At 36.3% G+C, this 17,829-nt stretch overlaps 1 protein-coding gene across 26 annotated transcripts in view; it reads right to left on the minus strand.

The window, feature by feature from the left end:
- CTNNA3 (catenin alpha 3) overlaps positions 1-17,829 on the minus strand; it is a 1,517,748-nt gene that overhangs the window by 830,215 nt on the left and 669,704 nt on the right. The window lies entirely within an intron of this gene.

The following is a 17,829-nucleotide window of genomic DNA, read 5'->3' on the forward strand; positions in this document are numbered from 1 at the left end:
TTTTTTTCTTTTGCTTGGAAAGATTCACCCTGAGGTAACATCTGTTGCCAATTTTCCTCTCTCTCTTTTTTTTTCCTCCCCAAAGCCCAAGTACATAGTTGTATATTCTAATTGTAAATTCTTCTGGATCTTCTATGTGAGCCACCCCCACAGCATGCCTACTGACAGATGAGTGATGTGGTTCTGTGTCTGGAAATAGAACCTGGGCCACCAAAGTGGAGTGTGCCAGCTTTAACCACTAGGTGATCAGGGCTGGCCCTGTATCTTTCATGTGAAATATAAGAACCCCTATTTAAGGAAAGGAGGAGAAAAGCCTTAAGTGCAATGCTGACTAAAATGGCAAGTGAAACAAGATGGAATTCCTTCCAAAACACTGATGTTTTAATTAGGGACAACATCAAAATGCAATGTGTTCTCTTAGCTTCATTATTTTGAATCTTTTTCTTGTTTCCTGATAAACTAAAGAAATAAACAGTGATTTTTAAAATTAATTATGTAGTGCAATTTTCCCCCAGGAAAACCAATATAGCTTAATTTTCATTAACTATATTGTAAATTGCATTACTTTTCTGGAAAACATTCAAGGGTGCTTTCATTTATAAACCAATAGATAAGAGCTGTAATGTGTTTATATTGTGTCTGGACACTTTCAAAGAGGGCTTCTTATTTGAAAAAAACTAAGAAGTAGAATTCAACAATGATATTTTTCCTTCTAAACATCTTAAAATGAGAAAACCCAACAAATTTTTGAAGCCAGACATAGGGCATGCAGGGTTAAACTGCAGCATTCAGGATGCTAATTAGCTACCCATGACTGTATGTATAATGAAGATATGAAGCTTTCTCTAAGAAGATTGCAACTTGAAATTCGAATAACTAACGTTATGGGATAATTGGGAAATATGATTAACTGATTTAAACACTACTGAAAATACACCACAATTCCCTTTCAAGAGGAAGAACAAGTATATTCTATAGACAAATGCAAAAATCAGAATTAACACGCAGTCAAGAAAGGAGGTGACTAAGAGTACACGGGTAACCATTTTGAATCAATCACTTTAAAGCTGGTCATAGTGTGAATGAGGATAATTATATGGCTCTCAACTCTGCTCATGTATTTTCTCTTTCAATTGCAAATCCCCTCAACTGTCATGTTTAGTTGTCTCTTTGAGATGTTACTATACATGGTAACAGATGAATGTGTTCTTCTGGGCGTTTTAGAAATGATCTTAGCTCACACAGCAAAGGCATTAAGCTTAGGTTAGGAAAGACTTGACCCTTGGGTGCTTGCATGCAGTTTTCTATTGCAGGAAAGCTTTACAAAGCTGTGTAGGAAGATTTGAAAAGACATCAGAAAACAATTTGAAATGCAGAAAGTAACCAATACCTGTAGCTTTTCATTGCTTGCACTGATTGCATGTTCGTATACAAGATTAATTAAATAAACTAACAAGTGATTCCCAATGAGAAGGTGTATTTTAACAGGAAGGGCTAATTTGGACCCTCTGGGTTCTTTTAGAATGTGCCAAGTAATTATAGATGACCACCCTAACAATCAAGAGATCATCAATAAAAAGAATTTAATGAAATCACTATAAAGCATGGATTAATGTGCAAACTTTCTAGAGGAGAGGGCCAAGAGCAAATTGTAGGCAACAAACTTTCAAAACAGAAGACCAGTTGAACAGAATTATAAACAAGCACTATGGAGAAATAAAAATCATAATCTGCCTGACAGGAATTTATACTTGTAACTCCAAGATAGCCCCAGTGATTGGTATTAACTAGCTGCTGATAAGCGTGTGATGATGACATAGGCTAAGGAAAGCAAGACTTCCGGTACGAGATTAGAGAATTAAGTTTACTCCATCCAAGGAAACAATGAAAAGAAAAATAGGGGAAATCTAATATACCAGAAATTATTGCAAGAAGGATCATTTCAGTATTGAATGAGATACTCCAATTATTTTGCTGTAAGACTACATACTAAGTTCTTCTGATTTTCCACAGGCATTGCCTAAAGGCTCATAGCCGATCAAAACTAAATCCAAGGCAGATAGAAAAATTTGGCAAGTTCCTTGCTATAAGGACAGTATCTTACTCACCCTTATATTCTTTCCATCTAATACTGTTGGAAAAGCAATAGGTGTTCAATATATGTATATATTTTTTTAAATTTTATATACAAGTGCCATTATCTACACAGCATTTTTGCAAAATAAATTATAACACAAAGAAAAAAGTTATTGAATGTTACCTTAAATCATTTCTAGAAAAAAATATATACAAATAAAACAAAAATATTAATTAGGTACTTACTTTATCCATGAATTTACTAGCTCCTGTCACATGTTCTCAAAACAATCTGAGAAGTAATTTATGTGTTAATTTTTAGAAATGAGGAAGCTGAGTTTCAGAGATCATTAATAATTTGAGAAAGTATTATAAGTAAAGGAGTTTGAAAAGAAATCAAGACTGATGGATATAAGAAACCATACTCCATACACTTTATCGCTCTAAATTATCAAGATTATCCAGAACTCTGATTTTCTTTGTTTCTTTAAGTTATTCTTTCTCATATGTTCTTTCATGAGTGGTTATTCTATTTTACAAGTTTCCTTACCTTCACTCTTCCCCTCAAATATGGATAAATATTACACAACATCTAATTTGAGTTAAACTTGTTTCTTTACAGACTAGATAAAAAAAAAGTCATCAAAAAGACGCAAGAAAGAACGTAAAGACAACTTAATACAGTGTAAACAAAGGATTTTTCTAACAAGAAAGTTAAGAAATAAATAGATAATAAAAATAAAGCACTAAAATGTAGAAGCCTATTTGTACAGTAACTAAAAAACTAGTTATTTTTGTTTCCATATTTGTGTGGATTCATATTTTTTTTTAAAGATTTTGTTTTTTCTTTTTTCTCCCCAAAGCCCCCCAGTACATAGTTGTATATTCTTCATTATGGGTCCTTCTAGTTGTGGCATGTGGGACGCTGCCTCAGCGTGGTTTAACAAGCAGTGCCATGTCTGCACCCAGGATTCGAACCAACGAAACACTGGGCCGCCTGCACGGAGCACGCAAACCTAACCACTCGGCCACGGGGCCAGCCCCAGTGTGGATTTGTATTTTAATTGACATTCACTATTATTTTTCTCATGATGTTTATCACTTCGATTCCATGTTAGACATTTGTGCAGATTTTTTTAAAAGCACAATAATCTCAACAAAGAAAGGAAAGACATAGGATTCAGTAGTTCCTGCTTTTCATATATAATTGAAGCCAATTAACTATGGCATCAAATAAAAAAATCTTCTTCCCCTTGAAGCAGGTCTTTGCAAATACTGTACTTTATGTATGCACAGTAGGCTTTTCATTTGCAAGAAAATTAGAAAAAATGATAAGAGCTTTGGGTAACTACTGAAAAATAAAGAAATTCACGATAAAATTGGAAGCAGTTCATTGATCAGCCTTCTTTCTATATAATTGTGCCATCTGTGAAAGCTGTAAAGAAAAAAATAAGTGAAAATGACTTGTTTGGAAGTATCATGGTAACGCACTGTCAGAAGTGGATTCAGCTTCAATTCGTCTTTCACTTCTTTGAGGCTTAGAAGTATCTAGAATTAAATATGATCCCTTCAGAGTGACCACTGGTTATTTTGGGTCTCTGAGGTCCTCAAGCTCTGCTCTAATTCTCAAACTTTACTGTCTGAGACAGGAGGCATGAGTTGCAGCCTTTACTTTTCACCAAACAATTGTGTCGCCACTTTTGCAAGACTTCAGGTACCTCATCCGTCAAGCATTAGATATCAATGAAGCTTCAATTTCATCCTTAAAGAATATTCAGATTCTTTGTGAAGTAGATCAAGATGTACTATCACAAAAATCAAATGAGATTTGTTCATTAAGTGGGGAAAATGTTAATGACTAAAAATTTCTTAATATAAAAGATTTCTTCATATATTTCTTCAACTGTGTTATCTCCTTCCTGCTTATTTCTTTTTCTATATTCCAGAAGAGGAAAGCAGTATGATATAGTCATTAACAGCATCCACTCTGGAGTCAGAGTGGCTGGGTGTGAATCCAATCCTGCCTATTACTATCTATAAACCCTGGTAAAGTCATTTAATTTCTCTATCCCTCAGTTTTCTCATTTATAGAATGAGGATAGTGCAAATACTTCCTTATAAGGAAGTCATGAGGATTAACAGAGACAATACATACAAAGTACTAGAAAAATGCCTGCCTCAGCACTGTCATAAAAGATAGCATACAGTAGGAACAAGCTTAGGACAAGATCAGATACTTGTTTTAAAATTCTAATGTAAATATTGTGTGTTGTTCCATAAGAGTGCCATGATTTTCAGGTGCTTTCAACTGAACGTATCCTGCCTTCCAGTTCTAAATGGCTATGATTGTTATGTAGGTTAAAGGGCCTTATGAAACACGATTCATATTTTTGTTTCTTTGAAATTTCTATCCTTGTCTTCTAAACAAGTTTGGGGGGAGTTGGCCAGATGGTAGGTAATCGGACCACAGGTTTGTTGGTAGGAAGGTTAGTTGGTTGATTGGTTGGTTTACTTTAATAATGATATTTTATTAAATGTTGATTCTTCCCATATGAATTTTATAGCATACCAAGAGACAACGTTCTGATATGTAAGACCATGATTGACAGTAACATGGATTATAAAGTATTTCTTAAATAATGTTGGTAAATAACTGAATGAAGAGTGGTCTTTCTAAAATACAACTCCTGTCTCAATAGTTCCATGGTAAATTCTTTTCCTTTCTAGGCTACTGAGAATTTTCAAGGCCACATCCAGACTCCACGGCCCAGATTACAAGCACTTCACTGGTCAAGAGCCTCCCTACCTGTTTATCTAAGCTCATCTCTCTAGGGTCCGTGCTGTCATTTCCTAGTTCATTAGAATTCATGTGTGCGTCTCCCTCCGCCTGAGCCCTCCTGTCTCCACCTTTAACCTGGCCAACTGCTATCCATTCTTTAGGCCTCAGCTCAAGGGCTCTTGGGTCTTGACGTCCCTCTTGTGGCTCCTATAGCAGCACTCTGTGCTCACTTCCATCAGCACTTACAATTAGGGAGTAAGTGTTGGTTTAAGTGTCTCTCTCTGATGTTAGATCTTAAGCTCCATTATGACAGAAGCTGTGGTTTATTAATCTTAGTATCGCAAGAACATGACAGCTACTATTATTGAATTCTTAGTAAAAGTTTGTTGAATGAATGAATGAATGAATGAGATTGCCTACCCTGATTCTTAAGCAGGTCCCATGCCTAAAATGTCTGCTTTTTGTAAAAAGAATGAGGAATATTATAAAATACTGTTAGGATCTATTTTCTCAATGAAAAGAAACCAGATGTTTAAGCATAGGTAGTGTGCTACTTTTTATCAAAGAAAAGATGGATAACAATAGATAGATAGACATAGATATAGATAGATAGATTTTTTAAAAAAAAGGAAAGATAAACCCAAAACTAATAAAAATGGTGACATCCAGGAAAAAGGGACAAGGTAGAGAAACTAGAGTTTTTCAAATATGCTTTACTTTGAGGTTTTTACTTTGGAAATACAATGATGTTTTCAATAATTATTAAAAAATTAATTCAAGCTAAAAAAGTAATCCATAAAAAACAAAAGCAAAATGAAACAAGGGAATATAAACGTGTATGAATTGGTAGCTTAACCACACACAAATTATTTGAAGTAGTATAAACCAATAATTTGATTTATTAAACTGGTGCGTGTATCCCCAGGACAATAAGAACTGCAAAGAAACCTTAAATTGTTGATATTAACCACATTGTTAATACTATTACTGTTGTCATTCTAAAGTTATTCTGAAATTGTTATATATATATATATATAACACAGTCATATGGAACTAAGATTTTCAATTTAAGAGAAAAGAGATAGACATATGAAATAAAAGAATTACAAACAAAAATCTATAGACCAAAATTTGATTTGGAAATATGGTAAGTATGGAATTATCAATACAGATATTTAAAGTATCTCTCTTTTAAAATCTTTCTACAGAAAGGCCTAGAAACAGTGACCAATTGAGTAGCAATGGGCCGCCCTAATGTCCAGATTGTGGACTGTGAATATCATTTCCCACAAAACGACCCAAGATGCCTTAGAGATATGCCTATTTACTGGTCTGGGCAGAAAATATAAGAGAAGGTCCTGGGACTGCCTGTCCTACTAGAAAATGAGGATGTTTCAATGACTACTGGGATCATTTCAAAAGAACTCAGAGGCGAAATTGAAGGGACTCATTGGCAAAGATGAGATAAATTTATCATAAAGAACAACAACTACAATGGATTGGAAATATCAAATATGATAAGATCAACGTGGTTTAATGATGTATAACAACAACTCAACAGTCATCTCTAGAGAATTTTAGAGAATCGATCTGTTATTATTGATGCAGTAAGATTATTCTTTACAAAAGAATACAAGCTAATAAATGAAAAAGGAATGAGAGAATTGAACAATACCTATTTTGCAATACCTAGTGAACAAATACATCTATGTAATCATCAGTGACAGCTAACCATTAGATGGTAAAAACTTAATAGGGAACTTTATAATGGATGAATCATGCTAATTACACATAAACCTATGGATCAATCTTAACACCACAAAAAAGAGACATTAGACATTATGGACTTCCTAATGTGACACAGTGAGAGGCACCCAAGATCTTGAATGAAATATTCTTGCCAAAATGTCAAATCTGGATCTGATCAAACTTCTATGTCTAGACACAGCTTATTGGAAATAGGGGTCAGAGGAAAATTTTGAATGATATCATGGAGACGCACTCAGCAAAATACAGCATGTGAGATTCTATAAGACAAGTAAAACAGTTTATTTAACAAATAACGTGTAAGGGGGAAATAGACAGAGGGAAAAAAGAGGGAGGGAAGAGTACAGTTCAAAGGAATTTTAGATTTATATAATGAAATGCAAAGTGAGGATCTAGTTTGAATCCTGATTCAAAAATTCCAACCACATATGCATGTATATATGAGTATGTGTGTGTGCATGCATATTGAATTTGATATTGACTAGTAATTGGTTTGAAGTCATGAAATTTTTGCTAACAAGTGAGATAATAGCATCATAGAAATACTTCTTTTTTTTAAGGGTCCTTATCTTTTAGAGTTACATACAGGTGAATTATATGATGTCTGGGATTTGCTTCAAAACAATCCATGAGGGTGGAGCGATAAGTCGGGGTATAAATAAGTGAAGACTGGCTGTGTGCTAATAATTGCTGACCCTGAACCTGGGTGATGGGTACAGTAAAGTTCATTACATTATTCTCTCTACTTTTGTATATGTTTTGGAAATTTACACAATAGAATGCTTAAAAATGAAAAACATTATTAAAGCACAGAATTAAACACAAAAATTCCTGTTGAAATTTTGATCATGTTGCATTGAATTTATACACAGATTAACTCAGGCTGTTGAGTCTTTCAGTCCAGAAACCTATTATCTCTCTCCATTCTGTCCCTTAGCAGCTTTTTGTTGTTATAACTACTGCTTTTATTTCTATTTTTTTGGTATAGGTCATGCACATTGCTTATGTTTAGTCAGAGGTGACTCATAATTTGCAAGATTTTTTCTGTTTTACTAACAATAATCAGTTTGAAAACAAATAGGAAGCAATTGTTTTTGTATACTTACTTTTTTATTTTCCTGAGTACCATACTGTCCTTCTAGTCCCAATAACTTTTAAGTCTAATATCTAATTTTTAATTTAATCTAATTTCTTAGATATTTCAGGTGGACAATCCATAATCTACAAATAAAGAATAATTTTTCTCCTCGCTTTACAAAATGTATGCTGTGGGCTGTATTGGAAGGATTGATACCCCTTCAGGTGTTTCCTGAGATCCATATTTTGAGAGGTTTTCTATCTTAAAGCAAATAGAAACTTGTATTATGTTCCTGCCAAACTTGGAGCTCTCAATATTTCATATTAGGAACTCTGAGATTAATATAGCTGATGAATTTCCACGATGATTGAAGTTCTCAGCTCATCCTACCATCAATTACAGTTCAGAGAACACCATCAATATCTAATAGTTGGGACTATCTATCCCCAACACATATCAAAATACGTGTGCCACTACCACTGGAAGATTAGAAAAGAGAAGCCTTCCTTAATTCTTACTTTCTGGCTGATGAAATAAGATGATTAAATTAAAACAAACTCAGATTGTCCTTTGTCATAAAGTGGATGTGGAGAAGGCTGTCAGAGAAACTGACTAAAAATTTTGAAGTGAATCTCAAACATCAGAATAAGTTTTGTTTGTTTGTTTCTTATCATGAGAAATGCATTTTGTAGAGAACATACATTATTATTCCAGAAGACATTATCTTGGCTTCACCACACACAGCACATCTGGGAATTGTCTGCTCGAAAGCCTTGGCTAGAAGCTCTATCTGATGGCCTGAAATTGATTCTGATATTGAAAAGTCTAAAGAAAGTCAGTGCATGCCACATGCCAGGCTGCTTGGCATAAACTGCCTAAGGCATCTAATTTTCCCATGGGAAAAAAACAAAAAAACGTTGGATGAGGATTCCATATTGATTTTGCATTATGAGATAAAACTTTTCCCTTCAGAATACTGCTTCTCACAGTGACTTTAAGTGCTTTTGCTTCAACCTCAAGCCTCTGCAGTGACAATGTGACACCATGTCAGTGTTTTGCAGCATACAAGCTGCCAGACACAATCATTTCTGACAACAAGTCCACATTTGTCTCAGTCAAGTTACAGTATTTGTGGACAAGGATCTTGTCCAAGCTGCCACCATTGCACCTCATCTGTTTCAATGAAAGTTTGAGATGAAAGGGTGGTGCAGATGACCAAAGGTGCCCTGAAGTGGAGTTTTGAAGATACTGACCAACAATTCTCGCCTGGTTCTTCTTTGACCAACATGTCACAGGTGTTCACCAACAGGCGCTGGTCATGCTGAATACAAGTTAGGTTAAGTTTCATAACTTGTCTAATCATCTCTACTGAGAATAAACTGAGACTTCATAAAATGAATAAGAAAGTATTCTTGATGCTGCTCTGGCTAGATGTATTAATCATTCATTTTCTTTTAATCATTCACTTTTATCCCTGTAGATTTTCTTTGCCGGGACGTAGTTCAGTCCTTGCCTTCTCAGGTTGAGTTTGGATGGGTGCCATCTCTATGAAGTCATGTAGAGCGCTTTGCTTTTTTCATGACAGCGCTCACTACACACATTATCTGCATGCCATTCTGAATTGTGAACAGTATGAGTGAAGAAATGTGTTTTTTCTTTTCTCTTAATTCTACCTCCAGCATCTAGAGTGGAAATTGGCACAAAGTAGACATACAAGGGCCAGATTATCAACAGTCTTTTAGATCGGTCTTCTTCAAGCTGACTTCTAAAGCCGACCTTCTTGACATTCTTGGAAAGTTTTGTTTTGTTGCTAAGCTACAGATATTCCAGTAAGGTCCTTAATGAAAGCTGTCTTAAGCCAAAAAGCCACCTAGATAATATTATGGGTGAGAAACAGAAGGAATAAACAGCCACAAATAAAAAATTTGTCCCCCAATTGCCCCTGCACATATTGATAAGCAACCTCAGATAAGGAGTTGATTTTCTGTAACTACAAGGTCACTTCCCTCAGACATAAATGTAAGTGCCCTCAGAGTAGAATTTCTTAGGTTGGAAGGGAATAAGAGAGCAATAAAAATCCATTTGCAACACTTTTTAGTCAAATACAGACTGCAAATGGTGAAAAATAAGCCAGCATTCTGGCTCGTATTAACCCAAATTTTGAGTGTGTGGCATACTTAGTACATACTTTCCTCTTAAACTTGAGCGTATCTTGGGTAACAGACTTGTGAATCTACTACAGATATTCCTTCTAGGACTCTTCATTATGAAAGAAGTATTTCCCCTTGAATCACCTTGATATTTTCCTTTCAACAAACACATATTGAGTATGTATTATCTATTAAGAGCAGATATTTAGAGATGAATGAGATTCCACCAACCCAGAATTTAAAGAATATTTTGTTGGAAAAATGTGCATATAAACAATTACAATACAATGTATTTAAATGTCATATATATAGCATATAACCCAAAATTACTTATGCATAAGTCACCAAAATCCATAGAGAAGGTTTTATAGAGGATATAACATTTGAGATACATCTCACAGAAGATTTTACCAGTTAGAAAATGGGGCAAGGTTCTTCCTACAAGACAGAACAGCATAAGTAGTGGTTTAAGGCATGACAGAACACAGCTTGTTCAAAGAGTGATTAATACCTTGGTGTGACTGGATTGTAGGTTGCTGTATGTTGGGTAGTGAATGGAAGCAATGACAAAAGAGTAGATTTGGACCAGACAGTAAAGGATCTTTGTATCAGGTTGCATCCACTGTCCTTCATAACAGCAACTGGCCCCAGCTAAAGCACCGGGCAAGTCTTCTCCAACACGACCCTGCCAACTTCACCATAACCCTCAACCCTTCATCACATCTGATTAGACTCAGGATGATCACCTATCCAAGAACAACTAACCCGTTAGCCAGATATGCCAGATGAGGTGGCACAGCATAAAAGGATCAGAGTTGTCCTCTCTAGAATTTTAAAATGAAAAGTATTGAAAGAATGAGCTGATTTGCAGTGTTGATGAAAGCATCACAAGGTGGTATGTAGGCAGTGAAGACATCATGGCAATCCAACTCCATAAGGGGCAAAACCCACGAACAAGCCAGAGCTTTGAGGCAGGACAGAGAAACACAAGAGAGGTGATACAAATCGAGAACAGCAAAGTGCAGGTCACTGAACTTGGTGCCTCTCCAATCAGGTTCTTATTCTTCTTGATGGCTGACTGGCTTTACCTAACAACAAAATGAATCAAATCAGAAGAAACTTGTGTGCCATAAAGTTGAGTCCGCTGTTTAACTGGAGGCGACAGCGAGCTAGTCAAGGGATGCAAGGAAGACAATAACGCGACAAAATTGGTGGTAGTGTTTTAGGAAGGGGGTAAGACCATTCTGGAGTTGATCTTTGGGCCATTCCACTGAAGCCTCACCAAATCTCATGACAAGGAGGCAATAATTCTTTTCTGATTACTTTGTCCCTTATCATGGAATAACTTGCTATTTAAAAGATTATGTTAGCCCTGCGGGAGAGAGACTACGTGTATTAGAATATTAGTGATCTCTTTACTTTTCGGAGCCAATAATTTACGTTCCAGGGACTTAGGGGAAGGTGAGCCTGAATAACTCAACAGCAATAAACATTGTTCTATACACAAAATTTCCAATAATAGAAGGAATTTAAAATATATATTTTTTGCCCACTGCAAGGAATGTGATGCATTAAATTCAAGTTAATGAAAAATTTGTATAGTTGCCAAAATATTAATAGGGATTATCTTTGGATGATGAGACCATGCTTCCTATGTTTTATAATGAATATGTATTGCTTTTATAATAGAAGGGAAACAAACTTAAATAGTTTAGTTGAAGACTTATATGTTTCATTACTATGTAACAAAACAGATTTTAAGTCTTAGTTGTCTGGATAAATCTATACGAGGCTAGTGAAAAAAATTATCTATTAACGTCCACTATTATTTTTGACATGGTACCAAGACTTTGGTTTAGATTGAAAGAAGACAGAATGGTTATGAAAAACACACTAGAATCAAAGGATTTAAGTTCCACTCAAACTTCCTGTCCCATGTCATATATAAATAGAGCCAGTTACTTCATGTCTCTGGGCTTCAGTTTTCTGATATGTAAAATACAGGTTAGACAAAATAATCTCAAAATCCATTTCAATTCTGTGATTCTCTAAGCCTTTATATCACTATTATCTGGTATTACTACAATATTTTCCAAGTTTAACTTGCAAAGCTTGTAAGCCACTCGAAATTACGTAAAACCTCTCAAGTCTTTTAGTAGTATCCACAAGAAACCTACAAAGCTTAAGAATCAGGACCAATGGCCTAAACACTTAATGACATGTTTGTTTTGATTTCTCTAGGCAGAAACCTAGAGTATCTCAGAAGGAAAACACCAAGATTGGAAATCATATTCACCAAATCAAAAATAATTTCATTATTTTAACTAAATACTATCAAGAGAAAAAATATAGAATCAATATAAGCTGTTGCCTATGAGAGGAAGTCTGGTCTCAAATATAGCCAATGAATAAAAGAAATAATTTATTTAACTATGTGAACACTATTACTAGTTTTTGGATATAGGCCTACACTGGGTTATCAGAGGACACAAACTTGGATTGTAAATAAATGGTTGCTTATTTGAAATATTATATTTGCTTGTAAAGCTCTACTTGCTAGAGATGTAAAAACACACACATGTACACACACACGTGCACACATACACATAGCCCCCCCACACCATACACACATATATCAAGTTTAGGTTTTTCTAATTTTTTACTATTAAGTCAAAAACATAAAGTATATATTTCTCAATTTGAAAATTCATTCTAAAATGTAAGTGATAATAAATGAAACCAAAATTTTGATACCAAAAAAAGTGGGAAAACAAATCTATACTTCAGTTCAGAGTATAGTTGGTTTCTTAAAAAAACATATGCATAAAATTCTATTATCTCTATTTCATTATAAAACTTAAATTCATTCTTTCGAATAAACATTGGGCTTAGGCAAATTAAACATGTTTACAAATATTGAAAATGTTTACATTTGCAAGGAGTAGTAAATACAAAATATGAAGCACGAGGGAAATTTTGCTCAAATAAACACAATAGCCTGAAAAGTCATTCTATTTCCACCAAATATATTCCCTCAATAGCCACAGCAAGACATAAACACAAAAAAAGTGTTCAAAAATATTTTTTTTCCTAGCACTTTGGGAGACTGCTGGCATGCAGAAATGAACAGGTTGGTCGAGACTAACAGGAGGATGTGGGAGAAACCTGACAAAAGTGATAATCAAAAGTTCAGAAATAAATGGACAAACCGGGGGCTACTTCAGTTGCAACCCACAGAAGAGTAAATGAAATAATAGTGGACACACACTGAATTATACGCCAAGGAAGCCAAAGGTAATTATAGTATTTTCAAGTTTCTTCTGATTTAAAAGATGGTATAGAGAAATATGTAAATAGTAAGAGATTTATAATGATGCTGGTTAAAGGTAGCCTGGAAGACAAGAGTTACAACAAGGAGAGCGGCTCAGTTTTATAATGAAAGACCTTTACCTCTGTGTCTATCCTTGGGTTACAGTCCTGGTTTGTGGCAGCTTTGCAAGTCTCTTTCCCACTCTCCCTTTCATCACCTGCCATGCCTGAAATTTGTCATGAAAAAGTCCTATCTGAAACATGGAGGATTGATCGCATACTTTTATTGCCCCTTCCTCCTCAAAACTCATGTAATAACAAATGAATACAAATGAGGATGAAGAGGCGCTAAGAATGGATGAACGATTTCTACAAATTTTTGGAAAACACAGAATACGTGAAAGATGAGTAAAGTTAAGAAAGCTACAACCTAAGTGCTTACTGAAACGGGATCTACATGATGCAGCAAAGTCTTGAGAGATTCCGGAAGGTTGGGCTCACTAAAAATATGGAGACTGGTTTAGTCTTCATGGAGAGTGATTGACTGCCAGATCTCCATCTTTACTCCAAGAATCCAATGAACTATCTGCTATAGATTCTTTGCAGCCCCCCCTGCAAACTCAGATGTTGAAGCCCCAATCCCCAGCGTAATGGTATTTGGAGATGGGGCCCTTGGGAGGTAATTAGGTCATGAAAGTAGAGCCTTCCTGAGTGGGATTAGTGCCCTTATCAGAAGAGACACGAGAGAGAGGACTTCTCTTTCCCCATGTGAGTATACAGCAAGAATGTGTCGATCTGCAAACCAGGAAAAGAAACCTCACCAGGAACCCAACTTGCTGGCCCCTTGATCCCAGACTTTCAGCTTTCACAACTGTGAGAAATAAATTTCTGTTGGGTAAGTCACCCAGTCTATGGTCTACGTCACAGAGTTAGCCTGCGCTGACTAAGACACTGCTCCTTTCTTCCAGCAGAGAAGAGGAAGTTTATTTCTGGCAAATTCAAACATGAGAAGCGAGACCCAAGTATATCAGTAGTGAGGCCTGGGAATGAAAACAGGAGAATTACATGAGACTATACAAAGTAAACTTAGGGGCCTCAGCACCCCTCCCTTGGCTTGTCCCCAGAACACTGGTAGCCTCCAGCTCCAGTACAGGAGGTAGAAGTTCTTTGGGGGAAAAAATATCCATATTCATGTATCTGGAGAGTCCTCAGTGAAAAGGCAAGCTCACTGTTTAATCTTGCAACCACAAAAGCCACAGCCAAAACCTGGCCCATCCACAGGGGACCTTCTCTCAGCTTTTAGTGCATCACTGATTAATCTGAATAAACACACAAGAAACCTAACATTTGAGGAAAGCTTCCAACATGAAATAGGCCAAAACGAACTGACTAAATTACCTCAGAGGAAACAGTGACAGTGCAGCAAGCAGTACACTACCAAAACACTTCACATAACATCCTCAGAATGAGAAAAGATGTCACATCCATAAAGGTAAAACAGTATGCTATGAAGAAGGAGAAAAACAGAACCAAAAAAAGCTCCCAGAGATAACAAATAGGATCACCCAAATTGGGGGAAGGGAGCGGATCAGCAAGCTTTTCTGTAAAGGGACACATAATAAATATTGTAAGCAGACAGGACTTACTGTCTCTACTCTCTTGCCAACGCAGGGTGAAAGCTTCGTTAGATAATACATAAATGAATGAGCAGGAATGTGCTCCTTTATTTGCAAAAACTTAACTTTATTTACACCCAGAAGCCTCATTGCTGCATTTGGTTGTGCCATAGTTTGCTGACACCTGATCTAAATTATTAATAAATAAATAAAAGATGGCAACATAAAGCTGAGGAAATCACCTAAAACTAAGACAAAAAGATAAAGAGGTAAAAATAGGAAAGGAAAACCAAAGAATCAATTCAAGAAGTCCAAAATTGGCCCAATGAAAGTTCCAGAGAGAGAGAACCCAGGAAATGGAGAGACGTAATTTTTTTTAAAAAAAGACATAAATTTTTACAACTGAAAGACACAAGTCTCCAGATTTTAAAGGTCCACCAAACATCCAGCGCAATGAATGAAAAAAGGCCCAAGCCAAAGTACATCCTTGCCCAATTTCCAAATACCAGGGAAAAAGAAAGTCTTATAAAAGCTTCCAGAGAGAAACAATAGATTATACACAAAGGAGTGGGAATCAGGATAGCATCTGATTCTCCCCAGCAAGGGTGAGTGTGAGCAGACCCTGGAGCAATGGCTTCAAGATTCTGAAGGAAGATGATTTCCAATTGCGAGTTATATATACAGCCAATCCATTAATCAGTAAAGAAAAACTAAAAAAAATTTCGGACATGAAATTTTATTTCACACGTGCCCTTTCTTGGGAATCTCTTAGTGGATGTGCTTCAGTAAAATGAATGGTAAACTAAGAAAATGAATATGTGGGAGCCAGGAAACAGGAGATACCGCCACTGGAGAGCGTGAAGGGGAGCTCTAGGTTACCAGCTCTAATTAGATGGCGGAGCAGAGGGATGAAGAGCTGCAGAGGGAAGGGAGTGTCTGAATTGACCGAGTATTTGGAAAAATTAGGCACTTGACAAATCCTTTAATATTGGAAAAAACAGCCAGTATTAGGTACAAGCTAAGCTAAGGGAATTTGAGAGGAAGAGAGAGAAAATAGGGACAGCTCTTAACTGCAAGAGAAACAAAAAATTAAATGAGAATGGAAACATAATCTAGTACGCCACTTACTGCAGCCTCATCATTGCTTACGCAGAGATCATAAATTAATTGCTATCTATTTATTTAATACTATATTAATGTGGGAAATGGGGAAGTGAGACAACATATGACACTAAATCTATAGTTAAAATAGCAAGAAATGAAAATATCCACAAAATTTAGGAATGTTATGAGAAGGAAATAATAGCTAAAATAAAGTATCTGAATCTGAAAAGAGATATTGGTGAACAGGCCGAGAGGGCAGAGCAAGTATGGATGTTTTCAATACAAGCTTTTTCTCATATTTGCTTTTTTAAACTATGTACTTTAAATTCTGTTCTCTGTGATTCCTTAATATTTTGCATTTCTCAGTTACCTATTAAATTTCAACACACTGAGAATGCTAATACTACAAGCCATTATCAGTTAATACCATAGGATTCATTTGTTGATAAGTGGAAAAAATGTCTAAAAAGAACTGGGTCGACATGGGCACCTGGGGACAAAGCACTAAACATGAAAGCAAATCCCTGAGGGAGCGGTCAGGAGGCAGCTGGGGGAAAGGCTTCTCTTTTTCTTGTGTGTATGAAACTCTTGTTTGAACATTGGGCTCATCGTGTGGGGATGAGATACGACTGATGAGGCTTGAGTGGGTGGGGTCACATCTGGTGGAAGAAATATTCCTGGTGCCAACCCCCCAATCAGAAAACTGGATCTAAGAAAGCCAGCTCTGGTGGAAGACTCATTTTATGAGTCATGTTTCTGTTTGTTCTCTTTGTGTTATCTCCTAAATTTCTTAAATTAAAAAAAAAAAGTGCTTAAAATTTTGTTTTGACTTTCAGCTGTGCCACTTTTTCCAAAAAGAGAATATGTCCACTCTTGGGCTGAAGTGTCAAAGGGGGAGCAGTGGCTACCTGAAGCCACTGTAAAGGTGTTGGCGGTGATCAAGAAAAACCCCAAAGGGAGATTACATCTGAGGGGACAGAGAGCCACATGAGTTCTTCCTATTTGCTCTCAAATGCAAACTCCTTAGAAAGGGATTTTCTTTTTTTTTTTTTTTTTAAAGATTTTATTTTTTCCTTTTTCTCCCCAAAGCCCCCCGGCACATAGTTGTGTATTCTTCGTTGTGGGTTCCTCTAGTTGTGGCATGTGGGACGCTGCCTCAGCGTGGTCTGACGAGCAGTGCCATGTCCGCGCCCAGGATTCGAACCGACGAAACACTGGGCCGCCTGCAGCGGACCGCGCGAACTTAACCACTCGGCCACGGGGCCAGCCCCCTTAGAAAGGGATTTTCTGACCGCTCTATGAACCTGTCACTAGCTCTTACCCTCTGTTATTTTCCTTCATAGTACTTATCTGTAGCTGACATTGTGATGTGTGCCTAAGGTGTTTATTTGGGAGTCTCTCATCAACCAGAATGCAAGTCCTCTGATGGTAGGAACTTTGTCTTATTCACTGTTGTATCCCCAGCACCAAGAGCAGTGAAAGAGCTTTATAAATATTCATCAAATAAATAAATTCTCAACCCAGTACCAGATAAGGGAATTTTCTTTTTCTTAAGGACCCATAGCATTTGCTTCCAGGGACTAAGTTAATTTCTGCCTGAATCACAATTTTGCCACATGGGGGCTCTGCTGTAAGCCACAAGAGATTCCCAAGTATTCCCCCACACTCAGGGGAACGACTTTCAATCAGAGTTAAGCATTGACAATACAGAGAAGGGTCCTCCAGCCGGCTTAAGAGAGTCTCCAAATAGACTGATACATTTTGGTGTAACATAAGGAACCACAGGCTCCTATTGTCTGCTACAACACTGCAAACCTACGCAGGGTTTCTCTTTTCTCAGAAATTTAATCTCTCTTAGGTCTGTAGCCTAAAATAAAATTTTAAAAAATCAGATATTGTTTCAGAAACAAAAGTATAACTAACCAATGGAAAATTATGGGTTTTTATCCA

This window comes from Equus przewalskii, chromosome 1, assembly GCF_037783145.1.
Source record: "Equus przewalskii isolate Varuska chromosome 1, EquPr2, whole genome shotgun sequence".
In the NCBI taxonomy this organism is placed as follows: domain Eukaryota; kingdom Metazoa; phylum Chordata; class Mammalia; order Perissodactyla; family Equidae; genus Equus; species Equus przewalskii.